Source organism: Schistocerca americana, chromosome 1 (assembly GCF_021461395.2).
Source record: "Schistocerca americana isolate TAMUIC-IGC-003095 chromosome 1, iqSchAmer2.1, whole genome shotgun sequence".
NCBI classification, from domain to species: domain Eukaryota; kingdom Metazoa; phylum Arthropoda; class Insecta; order Orthoptera; family Acrididae; genus Schistocerca; species Schistocerca americana.
The window spans coordinates 506,571,541-506,595,946 of record NC_060119.1 but is presented as its reverse complement, the minus strand read 5'-3'; the positions used below and the strand labels follow the sequence as shown (position 1 = coordinate 506,595,946).

The following is a 24,406-nucleotide window of genomic DNA, read 5'->3' as shown; positions in this document are numbered from 1 at the left end:
GCCCGAGGCAGGATTCGAACCTGCGACCGTAACTGTCGCGCGGTTCCAGACTGTAGCGCCTAGAACCGTTCGGCAACAACGGTCGGCATAGCGAGTGATACGGCATGGTAATTGCTTACGCTGACACGTCTCCTTTGCCATATATATCGTTGAAAAAAAGCGAAAAAACAAAAGAAAAACTAATGTAGAATAAAATACTGGAAATTATCTTGGAGAACAGACATATTTTTCTTGGATGTCCGATTATACATGTAATATTGCTGTATGATCAAAACCGCGTCATTAAAACAAAAAAGACAATGATGAGATTCATTTTTACGTGTCGACTAGACGATTTATTTTCGTCCGAGGTCAAGACTGGTGTTCTAGACAAGTGGTAGTTAATCTGATCTCAACAGATCCTGATCGCTGGTAATGATGTACGTACGCGCGCAATCGTTGTTGTGTGGCAGTAAATTGTTTTCTGTCATCGGCTTAGGACTTTGAGTACCATTTTAAGTAAAGGGCATACAGGCATATTGCGTTAATGTTGTTACTTTGTTTCTTCTCTCTTTTAACTGTTTATTAATTTATGTTTGGAAGAATCAGATTTGACGAATTTGGTCATCACGGAACAATTCGCCGCTTTACTGGCTCGATTCCAGGTCATAAGTGAAAAAGTTGTTTTCGAAAGGGGCTGGCGCGGAAAGGTGCTGTAGTCGAGGGGAATAAAAAAATATGCAGCCGTAGGTGTGGTGGTGGTGGTTGTTAGTGTTTAACGTCCCGTCGACAACGAGGTCATTAGAGACGGAGCGCAAGCTCGGGTTAGGGAAGGATTGGGAAGGAAATCGGCCGTGCCCTTTCAAAGGAACCATCCCGGCATTTGCCTGAAACGATTTAGGGAAATCACGGAAAATCTAAATCAGGATGGCCGGAGACGGGACTGAACCGTCGTCCTCCCGAATGCGAGTCCAGTGTGAGCCGTAGGTGTGACAGCAGCCGCACATGTATAATGAGGGCAGATACTAGACGCCCTGTCAACTTACCATGCTGAGCAGAAGAACGAAAGCAGCTGTTAGGGAAGGAGCTTGTCAAATGCAACCAGTAACAAAACATCAGGGTGGGTTGGATTTTATAAATAAAATGCAACTAATACGGAAAACCACAAATAAAAAAATTGGCGGTTGGTGTGTAAATCTAAATGAAGAATAATGAAAGAGCCTTGCTGATGTATACGGAGAAGTAGAAAATTTTATCCAAGAGAAGTTGACAACCAAATTGAAAAATGTCCAACTGCTGAAAGTTGACGAGATAAAACTCTTTGCTGAAATTTCAGATACACAGGAAAAAGTACAAGAAATGTTTAAGCCGTGCAGACTGAAGTTAATTCGACTACATTTCATTACCCTTGTTGAGCTTTTGTCGGTGTCCATCATATAATCTCTTCTCAAGTCTCTACACATTTCATTCAACTGATCTTTAAGCGGAACTAACAGCGCACTTTCCGCATTTGTTCATGTATCCGTAGATAACACGAGTACTCATTTTCACACAAATTTATGCTTGTATTTCTATGGATAGCACTACGACACAGACGCCACTCATAGTGATTTGGAATCCACAGTATCGCGGGGAGCATTAAACTCCACAGATTCTAGCGTCCTTGGAATACGTCTTCAGATTCTTCACCAGATAGGAGTCGATGATCCAGGACAGCAGTTTTGACGATCACTTTTGCTAATCTTTTCGTGGTCCCAAGTCCTTAGAAGTATCGCCATTTCCATCTTCTTTTGCACCTCAAGAAATAACTGTCCTCCGAACGACTTTTCTACAATGACGAAAACCTGAGGACAACTTCTAAGTGCAGAGTGTATTTATTTCTTGTAGTTTGACGAATGTGAGAATGTCGGAGCTGTGGTTCCTTTCTGCTCGTCTAATCGTTTTCTTTTGCTGATTCGTGCATGAGTATGAAGCTACTCGTGACCTAGTGTCATCGATTGGCGGGATCAGATGGCCTCTAACGGTGCTGTATTGCGTGAAACTGTGGAAGGTGTGGGACGAAAAATTAAATGTTACCTGAGTTCTACTCCCACTCATTGTGAAGGGTTGTTCAGTTTATAACTTCTAATTAACCTGTATGAATCAAATAACATATAGCTTGATACAACAGCATGACCACTTAATAACTAACCAACCTCTAACAGCTGCCCATATACTGGCAAAGCAAAGTTCTGTTTATTGTAGTACATAGATTTAGTTGTGATTTTCATTTCTGATCCCAAATATTCCGATAAACTACAGGATTAACTAATGAGGTAACTGTCAGACACAGTGGTGCGCAGAGCCTCACTGCTTTGTTGTTTAATTCCTTTTCACATATATCACGGCTGAATATAATTATGTGCACTCGTGATTGCAACTGTAACTTAAAATCAAGACGAATGTGTGTTCCTGATTGTGCAAAATTGTCGAACGAAACTGATAATGTGTAGAATGACCTAAACGTTCTTAGAAAGGGAAAAATGTACGGTACATGACATGGAGTGTAAAGGATTGACCCTGAGCTCAACTCTCAACTTTCATGATTAAAAGCCTTATTTCTGTAATTTCATTCTTAATACCGTACATTATCGTAGTGAAATGACCAGGAAGATCTTAGGGAGTTTTTTTCTACTACGCAGTCAGTCTGTGTAAACAGTGAATTGTTTGTCACTCTGACTTGGTCATTTAATGGTATTTCTTTTCTGCTTTTGTTTTGATATGACACAGCAGGCGTCTGTCGTCATCAATTTTTATTTTCATTTGTCTCTCTTTTTTTACTTGGCTTGTGGTTTATTTCTATTAAATGTTCTGCAAATACTGAAGGGCTTGACCGATACTTTCAGGTTGTGATACGTTCTTGGTACCGGGTGTCGTATGTTCTGCCAGTTAGTCCTTCATACCTTATCTTGCATCGAATAGCAGTTAGTATACTCCTGCCCTCTGGTAGGTATCTACATATTTTGTTATTTCTGTGATATACTTTTGGACTGCCTTCTGTCTTTGAAAGCTATCTCTCGCCTTGTGCTTAAAAAAAAAGTATTATTTTATGTGTGAGTTTGCGCTTGTATGTCACTGTGTACCATGTTCAGGTTTCTTTGTTGTCATCGTCGTGTACGCTGTATAATTGTTATTTTGCAACTGTGTATGTTTATTGGTGTGAAGTTTTATTTTGTTGTTGTTTGTTGTTGTTTCTCTATTGTCTTTACCGACTGTATCATTTTTTTATATTTTTGTTCAATTTTGTGAATGTATTTCTATGGCCGACATTGTTTTTTGCTATTTGTGTGATGGTGTCTAGTTCTTTCTGGTAGTTTTCGGTGATGAGTGGTATTGTGCTGAATCTACGTGGGATGTACCTGAGTGCTGCTTGTGCTGTGAGTGTAGGTGATTTGAGGTCTGGCGTATGATTGTGTCAGTTATGGTTCAAATGGCTCTGAGCACTATGGGACTTAACATCTGAGGTCATCAGTCCCCTAGAACTTAGAACTACTTAAACCAAACTGATCTAAGGATGACACACACGTCCATGCCCGAGGTAGGATTCGAATCTGCGGCCGTAGCAGTCGCGCGGTGTCAGACTGAAGAGCCTGAACCGCTCGGCCACTGCGGCCGGCTGTCAGTTATGGCTCCATTCATGGAAAGAGCGGAACGTGATACACTCATTTTCTTAAGCACAACTGTGTGCGTATATAAAAAAGAATTATTTTTGAAAAATCCTTGATGGCTGCGAAAGATGTGTGCTAAACATAAACCACCATTTAATGAAGGACAGTAACTCGTAAGTGGCCGGCCGGTGCGGCACGTCAGTCTGGAACCGCGTGACCACTACGGTCGCAGGTTCGAATCCTGCTTCGGGCCTGGATGTGAGTGATTTCCTTAGGTTAGTTAGGTTTAAGTAGTTCTAAGTTCTAGGGGACTGATGACCTCAGATGTTAAGTCCCATATTGCTCAGAGCCATTTGAACCAAGTGTGGAAAATAATACATCGTGTGGTCAGTATCACGTATACCACATTGGCCCCGTAGCGGAGTTTAGTTCATATTACACGGAATACCCTATAAATCTGCAGTTCCCTCATAGCAGTCAGGAAACATAAAGCTTATCGCTCATACTTGCTACAAGACCGGAAAAAACGGCACATGAATGTAGACGCAGGTCCCGTGGCGAGCATCCGTTCGGCTATAATGCCCTGGGCTGCGTGATTCGCACTTGCAAGCAGTACGGGTGCGCCATCGCAAACACATTCCGCCGCCGGCGGAGAAAATGAGATTGCAGTTTAATGGAGAATAACGGGAGAGGTAACCGTTACGAAAGAGGTCGGAGCTCTCTTTTTTGTTCCGCGAGCGAAAATACGGCGCGGAGAGTGCGGGGCGGAGCAGCAGCGGCATCAAACAGCGGCCCGGGCGCGAGTCCGCGGTGCGGTCCCGCTGGGCGCTTGCGCTGCGCCTCACGTCGCGGCAGCCGCGCCGCCGGAAACAATTACACAGCAAGTGCTCGGCGAGTTTGCTCGCAGCAGCCGGGGCGTGCGGCCGCCACCTCGCCGCCGGCAGCCGCCTTTGCCATCTCCAGCAGCTGCAGCTGCGGACCGCGCTGCATACGTAACACAACGCGCCGCACGCGTCCCGCATACGGCGGAAAGCCAATTATGTTTCTGACGTTTCATTATCAGCGGGCGTGCTGCGGAGCCAACGTTTCCGAGTGTCGTGCACTCTTCAGGGCGGAAACGTGTTTACCTTATGCCAAACCTCGACTCTTTTGAGGTATATTTAAGCAGAACGATTCGATTAAAACCAGCAATCGATATCGCAACAACATTTGTTTATTTACTGATTTCAGCTTATATTAAAGCCATCTTCAGTATATTTGGCCCCCTAAGGCTGTGCCGGGCTCGGTGGCCGAGCGGTTCTACGGGTTTCAGCCCGGAACCGCCCTGCTGCTACGGTTGCAGCTTCGAATCCTGCCTCGGACATGGATGAGTATGATGCCCTTATGGTTAGTTAGGTTTAAGTAATTCTAAGTCTAGGGGACTGGTGTTAAGTCCCACAGTGCTCAGAGCCTAAAGCCGTCGGCACACGGACCGTGCATCCGAACGTTGAGCGTTGAACGTCCCGAGTTTCTGACGTCATAGCGCGGAAATGCACGTTCGGGGTCTTTCCGAACGTGCAGAGCAATATCTGGCATGTGAGATACTCTGAGCGTGCGTCTAAGCGTTGACCAATGAGATGGCACAACGCCACCTGCGTTACACGCACGCCGTCTCCCTTTAGTACAGAGTTGTGACGCGCCATATTGGCATTCATTTCAAGCTTGTATGTATATATGCCGTTTCCGAACACCAGCAAATTGCGAATAACTGGAGAACCCGTTGTTCACTGTGTGATTCGTTCCAATAAAATAATGAGAAACATCCTATTCGTGGCAAAAGAATTATTGTAACTTGCCTATTATGAGAGTAGGCTATTTGAAGGCAGCGACACACTGAAGATCCACCGAAAACGCATTCTTCTTGGTACAATTTGTTATAACGAAATTTCAATTATTAACGTATCTACGAAAAGGTTTTCTGCATGGGGTAACATAGTATGATTATTTACAAAGGGTATGTTGTTGGTTTAGCGTAATGAGTAGGAAAAAAAAATAGTTGCGTCACTGTCTTGTATTGAGTTGTTAGTTGGGGCGGTGGTTCTCCTCTTGACACTTCTAAATTTTATTTCCTAACATTCACGTTTTTATTAGGTTCCGATACTTTATTATTAGTTTAATATAAGTATATACTATAATATTTGATGTTATGTAAATATAAGTTCACCTTTTCTTAGGGGTGACTTTGTTCGATTGGCTTAATCTACAGGATAGCTTGCGCTACTTGTATAAAGAAATTTTGCTCCTTTTTCTTTTACGCTTCGTAATTCACATGTTGCAAAGATTCTGCTACTGGGTAGGAACAGTGATTAAGTAAGACTGACCTTGAGGTTTTACTAAAATGTGGGAATGATGAAATAATGTTTATCTTATGCGGAGAAGTATTCCAAATCTGTACCGCACTATTCGTAATGGAACTTTTACGAGCCTGTGTCCTTATTGATTTGACATGGTACTTTACTTTTCGTGGACGATGGAGGAATTGTGCGTTTTAATAGAGCTAACGTGGGAATTTTACGCGCGCCCGTTGAATAAACAGTGTGATTTACAAACTAGAAACTTCCCTCAACAGCCGCTGGAGTGCGTTGCGATCGCGTATACCACGTTGGGGCCCACGTACCATATGCACAAGTCGCATCGTTCCTGAGCGTTCAGCAGCACGCTGAACTTGGCACGCTCAACGTTAGGGTTAGACAGCACGGTCCGTGTGCCGACGGCTTTAGGCTGTTGATGGCGGCTCCTCTGATTCCTCGTGATACCACGATCGTACATTGTCCCATCCAACACCGTAACTAAGCTGCATCGCATTAATAACGGCTGCAATTCGTCGACGGAGAGAGTCCACAAGTTTCACCAGCTACGCCATGTAGTGGGAGTCATTGGTTTGTATTTTCTGAACTCCTTGGGGGAAGTGGCAACCAAACGAGTGTTAAGCCATGACCTATGTCATGGGGTATTTACGTATCCCAAATTCTTACGGCAGTATCCAGACAGGCATTTGTACAGCAATGTAAAGTAATGAATACAGCCCATTCACATTGTTATTTTGTATTTATGAAGATCAAGACAGGTCTCCAAATCAAAACATAACAATGCCCTGCTTAAAAATTGATTTCTCGTTAGTGCACCAGCCTCAAATTCTAGTCTATCTGTTAAATGCTGAACAAGACTTCAAATAATATCTTCAGTGATTCAGAGCAGTACAGTTAAGTGCATTAGAGGTCAAAACATAATAAGAAACAATGATTAAACATTTAAGTTTCAATTTGAGGTACTTTCAAAAACACTGCACTTGAGCAAATTTTCATTCATCCACACATTCGAAACAGACAGAGCGCCTGCAGGATGTACAAATATGTCCTTTGAAGTTTATACATACAACTTCAATCTTCTTATCCGACAATCGAGGACGTAGGAAACGCCTCTTCCGTTTCACTGGAGCAACATCCTGCATTGGAGAAGGCAATGGCTTATTGATAATGTGTCCAATTAAAACTGTTCTTTCACTAACCCGTTCACACTCATCCCTATCTGATTTATCCAGTTTATATTCAGTACTGTGTTCACTGTTGTGTTCAGTATCAATTTTGTTGGCAGTTTCAGTATCACGGTCTTCAATATCTTCCACCTCACGCAACCGCTGAGTGACAATAGCCTAAAACTCTGGATGCCTGATAGTTTCTCTCGGTCTGGAATGTCCCCTTTGCCTGTGTTCCTCTAATTTTTATGTCCTCCTTCCTTCGTCGTTTATTTGACTTCCAAGATAACAGAATTGTTTTGAATTTTCTATATGCCGAGTAACTTCTTCCAATGATAATTTCTTTTTCGATTTCTTCACATTTTTGTACCAGCCATTTCACCTTAGCTGCGGTGCTCTTTCTATTTATTTCATTCCTAAGTGATTTAGATTGCTGTATTCCTGTCTCTCCCTGAACAGTTTTGTACTTTCTCCTGTCGTAGATCAAATGAAGTATTTCTTCTGTTACCTAAGATTTCTTCGCAGGTACTTCCTTGTACTTTTCTGAATGTCCAGCATCTGTTATTTTCAGCTGAATTGTGTATTGTGATCTATATTCCTTATCGAAGTACCCACATCCTTAACGCATTTCAAACGCGTCTCATCATTTCACAGTACTTCAGTATCCTGCTGCCTTCCAAACTCACTCTTCCGTGCTATTAAACTTCGGTATTTTCTTCACCATTACTAAATTATGATATTCTATACCAGCTACTAGGTATGCCTTAGAATCCAATGTCTGATTTTGGAATCTCTGTTTGACCATGACACAATCCAGCTGGAATCTTCACACGTGTCCCTTACTTTTCCAAGTAAACCTGTTCTTGGGATTCCTGAACGAAATATTTGCTGCAACCATCTGACATTTTTTCTTCGTTTCCCTTCCCTACAATCACGTTCCAATCCCCCATCATCATCAGCTTTTCAACTCCTTTTACATACTGAATTACCCACTCATCCTCATACGCTTTCTCTATTTCTTCATCGTCTGCTTGCTACGTCGGCAAGTCTGCCTCGACTATCATTATGAGTTATAAAATGAACACATTTTTGGACATGCATTGAGGAACCCTGTTCAGTTCACTGAAAAACATCTTACACCACACTATTCTCTGTTCAATTGTATTCATGCGATAAACATTTACAGAGCGTAGCCGAGCTTCACATGAGCATTTTAAAAGATGTTAGAATCAGAGACATGTTAGGTTACCGATGCTGTGGGAGTGAATGGGCGTAGTAAAATATGTCTGTTAGTGTAAGGGAATTAGTGTAAAAAAGGAAATAGAAAAAGAATTTTTTTGCTATAATTTGTGGTATGATAAATGGTGGATCACCCATGCAAGTTTTACATACAAACAAAATCCAACACCGTGTATAGTACTTAATCACAATAAGGTTAAGTTTTCTCTTATAGGGATAAAGTTAAGTTGGAAGATTGAATCAGTAGTTGCGTTTGACATTATAAATATTAATGTTTTAATATATGAGAATATGAATGCCATTTGAATTTGAATTTTACATTAAAGGCAGAAGTAGTTTACACAAGGAGGGTAAAGATATTTTCATGAAACAACTTCTGAAATTTACGTCTGTCTTGTACTATGGAAATAATGCATTGATTTTAGCGACGAGAAGACCTCTCGGAAATTATGTAGAAAGGTGGTGTTGCATGCCTGTGTTTGTTCATTCAGAAGTTGGGAAAAGTGTTCTTATGTATATGAATCAGTCTCCTCTAGAAGGCTCACCGTTCCACCATTATCTGTAAGGCGTAAAATTTGGAGATTGAGCCGCGCTCGATAACCGAGCGGTCCCAGGCGCCTTATCACGGTTCGCGCGGCTCTCGATATGAAAACAGGACTTAAAAGTCCTCCCTCGGGAATGGATGTGTGTGTTGTCCTTAGCGTAAGTTAGTTTTAAGTTAGATTAAGTAGTGTGTAAGCTTAGGGACCGATGACCTCAGCAATTTGGTCCTTTAAGATCTTACCACAAAGTCTGGAGGTTGTTTTCTCTATTGTCTACTGTGAGATAAAGAAGCCAGGGGAGAGATTGGTTAGATTGTAAACAGGCAGTCAACTAATCTGATAAAAGCACCCTACATTTTAATAGATTATGAATTAATAAACGCAAGTTTTACATCACAATCTATGTGGTGCTGTATACCAGAATCTCAGGAATATTCGTAAGTTGGAAGCACAGAGAATTATTCACTATCGTTAACAGCACAGCTCACGCTGTATACTCGCATCCAAAGGCTCAATCTTCTCAAAGTTCTGGAAAAGGCTATAGCAATTAAAGACTGCAAGTTGAACACAATTTTGCGTGGAATTTTACGAACATGATTAGTTTCATTCGACATGGCCAAAATCGTATTTATCGGGAGAGTAATAGGTTTCTGCTAATTAGATACACTAATCATCCTATTAAACGACGACAAACATTAATTAAATCTGATGTGTTGCCAGACTGTGAAACGTAGCTGTACATATGAAAAGCATAGTCCGTGAACAATTGAAGGGTGGTCACGCGTAAATGCACTGTGGAATTTCTCTGTCTAGCGCTTGAAATGAAACTCGTCGACCTAGTTTTTAAAATATTAACTGTCGAAATAAAAACGCAGAAAAAGTAACACCTCTTTCGGATTGCCATTTCCACATCGAACGTGGACTTTGACGGCATAATCTCCCTTTTGACAGGGGATGTGTATACTTTCCAAAGATAACCCACGCCGAACACATTTGGGAGCGTTTTGGAGCTAGAATTGTGTATGATTATTCCACTTAGTTTGGTTCTCTCTTCTCATTACAGTCAACTTACAGTTTACTTTACTTCGACTGTAGGTAATCTCCTTGAAATACAACTTCACGTGTTTACGTAAACTACAAGTAGGAAATCAAATGGAAACACTAGTAGGAGAATTTGACATTGCTCAGGACGAGGAATGGAAATTACAGTTACAAGGAAAGTGGCACGGTATTAAAGATTCAAAAATTATTTCATTAATGATCGTGGAATCATCTGTCGTCATTTTCTTCACACAGTCTTATTTTAGTGAAGGTACACGTTCACTGAATACGTTCACTGAATAAAGCAGACAATTCAATAAATAAGAAATGTTACAAAAACGTTTATCGCAATCAGAATAAAAGTAGCGACTTGCCCTAGAACAGCATTTCGAGTCTTATCCACTTCCAGAACCTCGAAAATAAACAATAGTGAGTTAGCAAATATTTGGGATATCCTTCTCCTTCTGTTCTCATGATGTACGGAAATAGACACATCAACATTTACTCTTTATACGGGGGTGCACAAATATTTAGAAACACCAAAAGCAGAACACCTTAGCACCCCTAATATTCGAAGCAACTCACATTCGTCACGGAATGGATAAATACCGATTCTGTATGGTTTTCAAGGGAATCTTGAACCATTCATGGTGCATAATAATGATAAGTTAAGGTAAAGATGATGGAGGTGAATATCAATCAAGCACGCTTCTCTCCAAAGTCGACTAGAAAGATTTGATAATACTGATATCTGCTGGGTGTGGTGGATAGGGTAGGTGAAACATTTCATCCTCATGCTCATAGAACCAGTCCTGAACGAAGCGAATTGTGTGATTATGAGCCCTGTTCTCGTATTATCACCACTGGGTAAATTTTTTTTTACCATGGGAGGGTACTAAACAGCCAAAGTGGCCAGACAGCCTTTGGGAATAAGGCAATCTTTCATGGAAACCATAGGGCTAGAAGCATACCACTATATGGTTCCCTACATCGTGAGCCAACCCACGCCATGTTTCACTCTTGCCAGAAAGATGTCAGCTTCGTAGTCTTTAGACGGCGTACACAAGACGTAAACACGGACATTCGTTGGGAACAGTGTGAACAAACACTTTCTTCCGTTGCTCCACAGTCCAAAATTTATGTCTTCGGCACCTCGTTTTCCTGTTACGGGCATTTGTATAGCTGATGACTGATTTTGGAATTCCACTCGCCACGAAATCTCCATCTTATGGAGCTCCCTTCGTGTTGTTTTGATACTGACAAGATTCGTGAGTGCGACATTCAATTCGTCCTCATTATTTTTCGTCACAGTCTTCTTAACGACTTTCTGTCCAGGTCACAGAAAGCACGCTTTCATTCGCGTTGTGGCTTAGCGCATGATGATTTTCCGCTTGACCTGTATGCAGTGTAAATCTTCGATAAGGTGACCCGTGAAACATCAAACAATTCGGCTGCCTTGGTAGTGAAAGCGCCCCAATACACGAGCATCAAAGTTTTGCACACCTTTGAATTCTCTGTTAGCACCGATGTAATCCGCTCAGATCTACGTGTATGCAGCACTGTCGTTATCATGACTGATACCTGTAATGTATTGATGATCCGGCACAGGTGCCGTTCGTGGTCAAATACACACCGCCACCTGCAGGCTTAGCTAGCATCGGCTTTTACGTTCAAGCTTAGATATCTCGCAGCGCTTCCATATGTCTGTCCAGTCCCTGAGCATACTCCACGGTTTATGGTGGAAGATACCTCGTACCGCTGCCAGTCACTCCATTTTCTGTTCCACTCCGAAACAGAGCGAGGTAAAAACGACCTCTACGTTGAATCGCACGATCAGGTTGAGGAACGTCTCAAACATTTGGCTGTAGAAAAGACTGCTGGAGTCTCCGAGATGGAAACGCACCTGTATCCTTGACGTTACATATCGCCCATTGCATGTCTAATCCATGAACCCCCCATATTCTGGAGGGTGAGTGGTTGCTTTCGCGTATGTTCTCGTGTTCGTTGAAATCGCGGATAAATAACTGTCCTTTGCGCGTTGTGCCTTTTCGAGGAACTCTGTGTGAGGTCTTCGAATGACACAGACAAAGTTTAGAGAAAGTACGGATCCCTGCAGGTAAACCATTAGTTCTGCATTAAATGAACGTTGTTGACCCTACATAATGGAGGGACGTTGACAGCAGATTATACGCTTAACGACTCAAATAAGACCAACATTCGTTTAGTACGTACTTCTTGGCTAGCTCAAGAACTTGCTGGATGAACGCCAGAGGGTCTGCGGTAAACAGTGACATGTTTTGGTGGAAAGAGTCTGATCCTGTTTCTTGGAAATCAGGACATAAGGCGCTACGCACATATTATGGACCAGTTATTTTCTCTTGGTGAGTGAATAAATTTTATCGGATCTGGCCACTGCATTAGCGCGCATGTTCAATGTGTTTTTAATGTTTGATGCTTCATTCTTGTGGAGCAGGTAGGTATTGCACGAACTCATTAGACAAATAAAAGGAATTTCGGAATGTCGGTTTGGTGAAATGTATACAGCAGAGAAGCGTTCAAGGACAACTTCATTGAGAGGGATTTTTTCTGACAGGATCTGTATCTGTATTATTGTTACTTTATTTTCGTTCCTTAATAGTACTGTACTTTCACAACAAAGCTGCATTGAAAATACAAATATAAATATCGACACCAGTTGAATTTTCGTAATTTTGAAAAACTCTGCTAATACCATTAATTTACTTCATGCCATCAATGAATTTGTAGCTGGTTGCAAGTTATTTTACCTGTTTGCTAACTACCAGCTACGAGGTATTGTGCTATTAGTGATTTCTCTTGCCGTTAATGTATATCAATTGTCCAGTTAATTTTATCTACGAGTTTGGGTCTAGTCAAATGATTTTGGTTTTGTTTCGTAGGAAAAGGAAATTTTCTATTGTTTATTGGTAACTACTGTGCACACGCGACATATTTTCGTTCTCTTATTCCGTCAATGTTTTTCAATGTCTTACAATATACACAAAGAAACCTATCCTACCTCGTGAAGTATGAAAAGAGCGAATGGTACTAAAATCCCTGTCAAGCTAATTTAGCTAACACTACGTGGCACCTTTCCCGACGTTACACCAATATGCGCTGAAGTAATTAGTGACGCTCTTGGGCGATAAACGGCCTTGAATCAAACAGATGAAATGAAAAGTAAAAGTAAGCGTGGCTCAATACATGAAGAAATATTCAGGTAGGACGAATATTTTCAGTTTACTCAGTCACAGATCAATACCATTGTTGCCGGCCGCTGTGGCCAAGCGGTTCTACGCGCTACAGTCTGGAACCGCGCGACCGCTACGGTCGCAGGTACGAATCCTGCCTCGGGCATGAATGCGTGTGATGTCCTTAGGTTAGTTAGGTTTAAGTAGTTCTAAGTTCTAGGAGACTGATGACCTCAGAAGTTAAGTCCCATACCGCTCAGAGCCATTTGAACCATTTTTGAACCAACACCATTGTTCCCAAGACTCAATGAATAGCTGTAGGTGCGCGAACCTTTATTAAACAGAAAAGATACATAAAGCAAACAAGTGATATCTTCACAAAAATACACTTGTGTCCAACATTACAGCAACAAACGGAAATTTGGCAAGCTTGCGTACATTTTGTCACAAAACAGCAAAACAGATGATAGTAAAGTGTAAACAACGTAAAAAACACAGAACGTATATAATTGCAACATGCATGACGGAAGACAAAAATGTTCTTCATTTATTCCAACTTAACGAATTTGCACACGCGTTCTGACGACTAGTTAATGCGTTGAGTATGGGGTGTGACCACCTTTGGCAGCAATACAGCCATGCTGTGAATGATGTCATCAATCTGAAGAGGCAATAACGCCCATTCCTCCAGCGAGCAGGTCGTGCCATGTGTGGAATATCTCCCAAGAAAACATCAATCACCTGTGGTCTACGAGATTGAGCATTATCGTCCATCAATACGAAGCCTGGGCCCACAGCAACTCGCAACAGCCGAACGTGAGGATCCAAGATCTGACCACGATACCTGACAGCAGTTAAAATTGCCGGTTCACCCGTACAATTTAGTGAAGAGATATTAGCGTGATTAACATAATTCCCGCCTACGCCGTTAGGAATCCTCCTCGATATCGGTGTATTTCCTCAATGTTTGAGTCCCGAAATCTAATTCCACGTTCCCTCCAGATGCGAATCCGTCGAGGATCAGAGACTAAATTGGGATTCATCTGTGAAAAGATCATTGGTCCGCTGTTCGACCGTCCGAGTGGCATGTCGACGACTCCAGTCTAGTCGGTCCCCTCTATGAAGACGCGGCAGAAGTACACATACAACAGGTCTCCATCAATAAAGGCCACTCCGCAAATACTTTATATACACCGTTTGTCTCGATACAACGCGTCCAATTGATCAAATGGTTGAAATGGCTCTGAGCACTATAACTTAGAACTACTTAAACCTAACTAACCTAAGGACATCACACGCATCCATGATTGAGGCAGGATTCGAACCTGCGACCGTGGCGGTCGCGCGGTTCCAGACTGTAGTGCCTAGAACCGCACGGCCCCACCGGACGGCCTCCAATTGATCCTGCGGAGTAAGATGCCAGTTTCCTCGCACTACTAAGGTCGACCTCCGTGCCCTTAACACATAATAACGGTCCTCTCTTTCCGATACCACAACTGGTCGGCCCTGCCCTGGTCTTCAGGATATAGTTTCGGTCTCTACCAACTGTCCCCACATCCGAGAAACAACAGAAGGACTCACATTAAGCCACTGAGTCACATCAGTTTGCGACTATCCTGTTTCCATTCTTCCTATAGACCTCCAAAGTCTGCGGCTGTGTACACAGCAGTTGTGGATGAGGGCAACTACCCCGTTTGATAGGTGCCCTGACGTCATCGTTTTAGTGGTTGTCCGTTGACCGAAATGCCACTTTCCGTGCAGAATCTCCTACATAATCTCATTAACTTTAATCACTTGTTCAAAAAATGGTTCAAATGGCTCTGAGCACTATGGGACCTAACATCTGAGGTCATCAGTCCCCTCGAAGTTAGAACTACTTAAACCTAACTAACTTAAGGACATCACACACATCCATGCCCGAGGCAGGATTCGAACCTGCAACCGTAGCAGTCACGCGGTTCCGGACTGAAGCGCCTAGAACCGCTCGGCCACCGTGGCCGGCTTAATCACTTGTAATCTTATTTTTGTTGTTCTATATTTATTATCTTTTACACCAGATGTTACTCGGTGAATCTTTCAGATCCTCATTCTCATACTTTCGATGTACAGAGTCAGTCTCTTACCTAACCTTTGGCAGTTAAATGCATACAAATTTAAATATTTAATGTTACATTGATTATATTAATTAAAGAAATAGGAAGAAAAGGAATACACTCCAGTCTCCTGGATGTAAAACGCATGTAGGTACAAAGCTTTCTTCTCTGACATTCGCCGCAAGTTACCCCTAAAGTAGTCAAATGCTGTCTTGAATTCTATATAAATACCTTACGAAAAACGTAATATCGTGTGTGTGTGTGTGTGTGTGTGTGTGTGTGTGTGTGTGTGTGTGTGTGCATGCATGAGAAGCAGATGTAACGAAGTTGATTTGCACATGTCGCATTTCATCGGGAGTAAATAGTACTGAAGAACCGAGAGGGGGACGGCGGTGTAGTGGCGGCAGCAGCAGTATTGTCATCCACAGACGGTCGTCCATTGAGAAAGAGTCATAAGGCTGAACACTTAATATTCAGTCCGCGCCTCCTCTCCGAAATGCGCTTCTCCAAAAGAGTGAGTGAGTGAGTGAGTGAGTGAGAGGGTGAGAGAGAGACCATTCGAGTCTGCGACGCCTAATGGACTGCTGAATAGGCTTTGCAGCATGGCAAAGCACCCGTCCGTCAGCGGCTTAAAACTTCTCGCCGCCAACACTCCGTCTCCGTTAAGAACTCGCCGTGCTCATTTCAGAAATTATGCAGACGCAGATCCAGGTTAAAAAGAAATACGTGTGTTGTTAAAATATTTACTAATGTTTAAAGTAATGTAACTCTTCGTCTTCCCTAGCATTAGTCCTACTAGGGTTCAGGAATTTTTTAATTTTAATTGGATATAGCATTTATCTCATTTCTCTTTCCGGATGCTGTTCTTGTCTCCACACCATCGTACTGACCTAATCTCGGAGGGAAAATAGTGTATTCTATCTACCTGCTTGTAGTTGGGTTTTCTTCTGTCTCTTTTAGTGTTTTAACATGAAATGAAAAGCTGGTCTTCCATTAGCTAGGCAGATGTGGGGAAACGCTGTAGTAAAGTAATGAAGTTGCTCGCTGTGGCAAACCAACCATGCGAGGTGGCGCGCGGGTTTCATGTGAGTCTAGCTCACTTTAACTACCTCAAAAGCTGTGCGGTACGGTTTACGCTAGACTGACACGTACTAAAAATGTGCTCTAAGAAATTAAATTTCTGAATCTGTAACGTTATGAAGAGGTAACGTTCCATTATTTTAATTGAATTCCGGTAGAACATTTCGGTTACTACGTTTGTAGCCCTGTATTTGGACCATTTCCACCACCCTTAAACATTGTATCACTACAGAAATGTTTGACTAACGAAATTGCTAATAGTTGATCCTATGAAATTTCTTAAAATACACTCAAACTATCTAAATGTAAGTCATTGCCAAACAGAGCTGTATATGTTTATAACACATCCATTAAACATCATGTGTTTTCGCATCCATCAGAAACTACTATTATAACAAAGATTACATAGCGCCTTCTCCAGTTAACAATATTTACAAGTGAATCATGGACTGTGGGAAAATGGGAAACGTTTGAGATTTGGCGCGGACTAAATCAGAAGGTTCTCCGCTGAATCGGCGAGGAAAGGAACATATGGAGAACACCGACAAGAAGAAGGAACATCAGGAAATAACATCAGAGGTACTAGAGAGAGCTGTAGAGGGTAAAAGATGTAGGGGAAGACAGACACTGGAGCAGCGCGGAGTGGCCGCGCGGTCTTGGGCGCCCTGTCACGAATTGCGCGGCCCCTTCCGGCGGTGGTTCGAGTCCTCCCTCGGGTCTGGATGTGTGTGTTGCCCTTAGCGTAAGTCAGTTTAAGTAGTGTGTAAGTCTATAGACTGACGACTTCTGCAGTTTGGTCCCTTAGGAATTCACACACATTTGAACATTTTTGAGCAGAGGTTGGAATATATTCAACAAATAATTGAGGACGTAGGGTGGAGGTACTACTCTGAAATGAAAGGCTGGCACGAGTGAGGACTGGCGATACGTAGCCTTAACGTCGCCAGTTTACAGATAAAATATTAACCAGTTTTTGTATGCTGTCACACCACGAGACACAGAAAACTGTTTGGGATCGAAGTAATATAGTTTGTATATCGTTTACAAGTTTGTAAATTTGTTAACATCGAGTATAGATTTAAGTGTCAGGAAGTCGTGTCTGAAAGTATTTGTATGGAGTGTACCCATGTATGGAAGTGAAACATGGACAGGATGAGAATAGAAGCTTTCGAAATGTGGTGCTACGGAAGAATGCAGAAGATTAGATGGGTAGATCACATAACTAATGAGGAGGTATTGAGTAGAATTGGGGAGAAGAGGAGTTTGTGGTACAACTTGACAAGAAGAAGGGATCGGTTGGTAGGACATGTCCGGAGGCATCAAGGGATCACAAATTTAGCATTGGAGGGCAGCGTGGAGGGTAAAAGTCGTAGGGGGAGACCAAGAGATGAATACACTAAGCAGATTCAGAAGGATGTAGGCTGCAGTAAGTACTGGGAGATGAAGGAGCTTGTACAGGATAGAGTAGCATGGAGAGCTGCATCAAACCAGTCTCAGGACTGAAGACCACAACAACAACAACAACAACATGGTTTGGTTAGCAGAAACGGCAGACTGTTACACCTTCTACATATTGTGGCCAAATTATGATAAACAACTTTTATACCATCAGCGCTGGTATAGCTGAATTCAGATGAAGCGGTACCTGGCAAGGGTAAATAACAGGCTATTCTACACAAAGGTGCCGTATGTGTTCGGATTCGGAGAATATTGGCCAATCGAGGGTAATGTCAGTGACCTCTCGGTACAACTGCAGTATAAAAACCGTGTAGAAATTTCTGGTGCGTTCCTTCAGATATGTGCCACTGAACCCTGATCGTAAACATTAGTGTGTAAGCAATGTGCCCGTCAGGGGCTATGACTGTCAGGGTAGCTTTCCGCTTCGGTACACGCGTTGACTATGAGTTCGTAGTCCATTACAACCAATCAATGGGAGGATGCCACAGTCCGTAGCCGAAGTTACCAGAGCAATTTTGTGCGAAGATGCTCGACTCGAACTTAGCCCATACGAATCCTGTTTGCGAAATATATTTCCATCGGCATACGTACAGCCCATAATCAACATAATTTGAGAGCCGTCCTAGGTTAATTTCCAGACATGTTCGTGGATCCTCATGGGCTGAAAGCGTACGACAATGCTACTATGATTTAACCATCTAGTGGGTGGGTAACGTTAGGAGTTTCCCTTTGGTGCTGTTGGAGAATAGTAGGCAGTATGACAGCCCTTTTTTTCCATGCACCATCAGGGAATAACGTGATAAAAAACTATATGTAATTGAACTATATGAAAAAACGTAAATTACTTACAAACTGCGGTGTACACACACTTTATTCAACGTCACTGTAGATATTCGGATTTAGGTAATGACATGTTCGATATGTCAATGCCTGCCGTCATTGGCGATGACGTGGCGCAGACGAATGGAGAAATTTTGCATGACCCGACTAAGTGTGGGAACATCAAAGCTGTCGGTGACCTCCTGAGTGGCTGTTTTCAGCTCAGTAATGGTTTTGGTGTTATTGCTGTACACCTGGTGTTTAATAGAGTCCCACACAAAGGTGCTGTATGTGTTCGGATTCGGAGAATATTGGCCAATCGAGGGTAATGTCAGTGACCTCTCGGTACCCCAGAGCCATAATGCGGTCCCGAAAGTGCCCCTCCGTGACATCATACACTCTACTGGGGTCGATCTCCGTCTTGCTTGAACCACGTCTTGTTGAAATCGGGTTCGCTTTGGATGATGGGGATGAAATCATTTTCCAAAATCTTCACGTATCGCTCGGTAGTCACCGTGCCATCAAGGTATTCCGTGACTGAACACTGCACACCACACAGTCACCTGTTGAGGGTGAAGAGACTTCTCGCTCGCGAAATGCGTATTATCAGTCCGCCAAACGGGCCAATTTTGGTTATTTATGAACCCATCGAAATAAAAGTGGGCTTCGTCTGTAAACCAAATACGCATGCCCATACTAATTCCCATCACAGCGCGCGACCAACCCTGCAGTTTGAACGTCCTAACGCAAACCGTTCAGAAGTTATGACGACTTTACTTCATGTAGTTCAATAATTGTCACCCTGTACATTCATCAGTGTCCCGTACCTTCATCAGATATGGTTACAACACTCACACTTCGTGAACGACAGAGGTCACTCGGCAGGAAGAAAGAAAATCCTTTGGAATTAGGCGGCTGACAACACTCAGGTGCGGTGCACCTCGGCCCATAGATGAGAGGCTGATCGGCGGCTGAGGAGATGTGTACAGGCGAATAGACGTGCAGCTGTTGAGCAGCTGAACCAAGGGGCTGCCAGGAATGTCCACTCAACGACCGTTCAGCGGACGTCCCAGTGTGTGGGCCTCCGCACTAATCACCTGGTTCATCCACTCATGCTGACTGCTGTTCATCGGCGACCAAGACTGGAATAGACTGGAATTGGGACGACAGTACCAAAACTGGACGTCCACTGGTTGGCGACAGATAGCTTCTTCAGGTGGATCACGCTTTATGCTCCATCCGGCAGATGCCATTGGCGTCACGTCGTAAATGTCTGAAAGCATATGTCCTGCAGCAATTACCGGATGGTTTCACGCCTCAGGCCATTCCCTGGGTGATCTCGTCATTTTGGAGGACACAATCGATCAACACACGTATGCATTTCTCTGTATGGAGCATGTCCAAATTTACATGCAGTTTGTTTGTCCTCTGCACGGTGGCATCTACCAACAGGACAATGCAACGTGTCACGCTGCTCGCATTATACGGGAGTGGTTCGAACAGCACAAGTATAAATTTATGTTACACCCCTGGATTGAAACGCAGTCGAGAACCTGCGGGACCACCTCGATCATTTTGTACTCGCCGTGGCTCTTCAACAGAAACCTAGCACAACTGCCACAGCACTGAGTCACCATGGCTCGCAGCATTCCACGCTGCAAAAATTGGTTATTCGGGCTTCTGATAAGTTACCTCACTAATGTGACTTGACAGCATACATCGAGAGAGTGGAAGAGGACGTGTCACAGACTAACATCACACTTCCTCGTCGATTAAAACGGCGATCCCTACAGGAGCTCGAAACCTTGACCGTGCTTTCCCGGGAGAAAGTTCTTTCTGACTGAGCTATTCACGAACAAGTGACCCATCCTCACAGCTTCATTTGTACCTTTGCCACTACCCAAAATCGAACCTTACTAAAATCACATGAAAGTGCGCCGTAATCGTCTTTCTTGTTTGCGTTGATGGCCAGTGTTGCTTGCCTGCTTGGTTGTTTGGAGCACATACACTAGTATGACACAGTATTCTCATCTCCCCTACTGGATGCTGTGGTTGAATGTGCGTCATAACATTTTGTGTGAGTACGACAGTGATTTTTAATTGTTGATAAAACACTAGTGCACAGAATGGATAACAAGACACACACACGAAAATAACGCACTCGGTAAGGGGGCGGTAACCGTTAGCATTTTTCAGGTCTACGCCCACATTCGTACTGGGTTATCAAACTGGGAGAACGCCAGTTAATTTGGCATTATTTACTATAAGGGGGTTCTTACTTTTACAATTGTGGATTTGAGCTTTGGGAGACGAGAGGTAATTGACCGAAAATTCCCACTCTGTTTTTCTCTTTTCTTTAAGATAATTTTATTACAAATTTAGACGTTGTAATTGAACATAATCTGGTCCGTAATATTATCGGTGCTGTCAAGTATTAAAATAGCTAATTGGTGTCGCATTATAAGCCGATCAGTGGTCACACCATAGGAAGACAGAAGGGAGTTCATTATCACACACCAGGGCACAACCCTTCCAAGCGTCGCCACGCTGAAGCACAGCACGAAACAGTACGTGAAATGCCGCTACTACATTAATTAATGTACAAGCGGGACCGCACAGAGCTGGGAAGCTACGCACAGAGATGTTTCAGCATATAATTTTCAAGTACGCTCGTGAGACGAGCCAAAGAGGGGAAGTTGGTTCTCGAACGGTGTCTACTACGATATACTACATTTCACGTATTACCTACCACTTTCCAGACTGAGCGTCTCCACCCGGCGTCCTCTCCTCGCACATTCCGGCTGCCAGACCACGCTACCGACCGGCCACCTTGGCCTGCCACGTCCCTATTGGCTGAAGGCCAGTCTCCGCCCTCTACACTCCTCAGAACTGATCTTTCCGAAGTGTCTCAAGCAATTCCTGTCTTTAGCTTCGTTAGTTTCCCTTTTGAGAAACCTACCTCACCTACTGATAATCTTTTAAACAGCCGTTCACCTTCATAAACCCAACACAATGACACAACATGCCCTCAAACATACTACACTACTGGCCATTAAAATTGCTACACCAAGAAGAAATGCAGATGATAAATGGGTATTCATTGGACATATACATTATACTAGAACTGACATGTGATTACACTTCCACGCAATTTGGGTGCATAGGTCCTGAGAAATCAATACCCAGTACAACCACCTCTGGCCGTAATAACAGCCTTGGTAAGTCAGGGCATTGAGTCAAACAGAGCGTGGATGGCGTGTAAAGGTACGGCTACCCGTGCAGCTTCAACACGATACCACTGTTCATCAAGAGTAGTAACTGGCGTGTTGTGACGAGCCAGTTGCTCGGCCACCATTGACCAGACGTTTTTAATTGGTGAGAGATCTGGAGAATGTGCTGGCCAGGGCAGCAGTCGAACACTTTCTGCATCCAGAAAGGCCCGTACAGGACCGGCAACATGCGATCGTGTATTGTCCTGCTGAAATGTAGGGTTTCGCAGGGATCGAATAAAGGGTAGAGCCACGGGTCATAACACATCTGAAATGTAACGTCCACTGTTCACAGTGCCGTCAATGCGAACAAGAGGTGACCGAGTCGTGTAACCAATGGCACCCGATACCATCACGCCAGGTGATACGCTTTTAATGTGCGTTCACCACGATGTCGCCAAACACGGATGCGACCATCATGATGCTGTAAACAGAAACTGGATTCATCCAAAAAATGTTTTGCCATTCGTGCACCCGGGTTCGTCATTGCTCCTGTTTGTGATGCAGCGTCAAGGGTAACCGCAGCTATGGTCTCCGGGCTGATAGTCCATGCTGCTGCAAATGTGATCGAACTGTACGTGCAGATGATTGTTGTCTTTCAAACATCCCCATCTGTTGACTCAGGGATCGAGACGTTGCTCACGATCCGTTACAGCCATGCGGATAAGATGCCTGTCATGTCGACTGATAGTGATATGAGGCCGTTGGGATCGAGCACGGCGTTCAGTATCACCCTTCTGAACCCACCGGTTCCATATTCTACTAACAGTCATTGGATCTCGACAACGCGAGCAGCAATGTCGCGATACGATAAACCGCAACCGGGATAGGGTACAATCCGACCTTTATCGAAGTCGAAAAAGTGATGGTACGCATTTCTCCTCCTTTCACGAGGCATCACAACAACGTTCCACCAGGCGACGCCGGTCAACTGCTGTTTGTGTATGAGAAATCGATTGGAAACTTTCCCCATGTCAGCACGTTGCATGTGTCGCCACGGGCGCCACCCTTGTGTGAATGCTCTGAAAAACTTATCATTGGCATGTCACAGCATCTTCTTCCTGTCGGTTAAATTTCGCGTCTTTAGCACGTCGTCTTTGAGGTGTAGAAATTTTATTGGCTAGTAGTGTAGATAAATAGAGAGAGGTCGAGGCAGTGTGACACATTGAAAAAGTAACAGAAATAAAAAAAAACTTAGTTGCCGTTTAGATGTCCATTAGCTGGGTTTATTTTGAAGCGCACTCGCAGTACCGCTTCAAAAGTAGTCGCAAAAGGCGAGGTTCCGTGTTCGAATCGTAGTAAAGCGAATATGGCAGGTTCCGCATTCTAATCCTAGAGAAGCAAATCTAGCGGAGAGTTCCGAAACAGCAGAAGTTGATTACATTGTCTCCTCACTCAGTATTATTATTTCGAAAAATATGATTAATTTGTTAAGGATAGATGACAGAGATTCGTATTTCTCGTGGCGGCAGTGAGAGCACTTTGCTCGGTAGAACCCTCCCCCCCCCACCCCCCCACCCACCACCGGTGGCGGAGACGCGCGCGGCCGACGTTGGCCCGGCGCCAGACGTGTTTTACCGCAGTGCTGTGGTGGGCGCGGCACGGGGCAGGTCCCCAGCGGCGTGCGGGGGTGGATCGGGCGCCGCGCCGCGCCGCGAAGCTGGCAGGTGGGAAGGTAGCACCACGCCGCGTCCCGCCCACCTAACCAGTTAACGCTCGCACGCTTCACATTTCTTTGTACTACTTCTGGAAAACTGCTTGTAACACAACAACAACAACAACACAGCGTCCAACACAGAAATTTTCGCAGTATGACGTAATTTAGAGTAATAGTCTGATTTTTTTTGGTATAATATACACTAGTAGATATCAAAATTGCTACAGACGCGAAATTTAACCAACTGGAAGAAGACGCTGTGATATGCAAATGATTATCTTTTCAGTGCATTGACACAAGGTAGGCGCCGGCGGCGACACCTACAACGTGCTGACATGAGGAAAGTTTCCAACCGATTTCTCATACACAAACAGCAGTTGACCACCGTTTCCTGGTGAAACGTTGTTGTGATGCCTCGTGTAAGGAGGAGAAATCCGTACCATCACGTTTCCGACTTTGATAAGGGTCGGATTGTAGCCTTTCGCGATTGCGGTTTACTGTATCGTGACATTGCTGCTCGCGTTGGTCGAAATCCAATGACTGTTAGCAGAATATGGATTCGGTGGGTTCAGGAGGATAATACGGAATGCCGTGCCGAACCCCAACTGCCTCGTATCTCTACAAGTCGAGATGACAGGTATCTTATCCGCATGGCTGTACCGGATCGTGCAGCCGCGTCTCGATCCCTGAGTCAACAGATGGGGACGTTTGCAAGGCAACAACCATCTGCACGAACAGTTCGACTACGTTTGCAGCAGCATGGACTATTTGCTCGGAGACTACGGCTGCGGTTACCCTTGACGCTGCATCACAGACAGCAGCGCCTGTGATGGTGTACTCAACGACGAACCTGGGTGCA

The 24,406-nt window shown here is 43.8% G+C and overlaps 1 protein-coding gene across 1 annotated transcript in view; it reads right to left on the bottom strand.

Moving 5' to 3' along the window:
- Positions 1-24,406, bottom strand: part of LOC124624337 — a 558,871-nt gene that overhangs the window by 316,971 nt on the left and 217,494 nt on the right. The window lies entirely within an intron of this gene.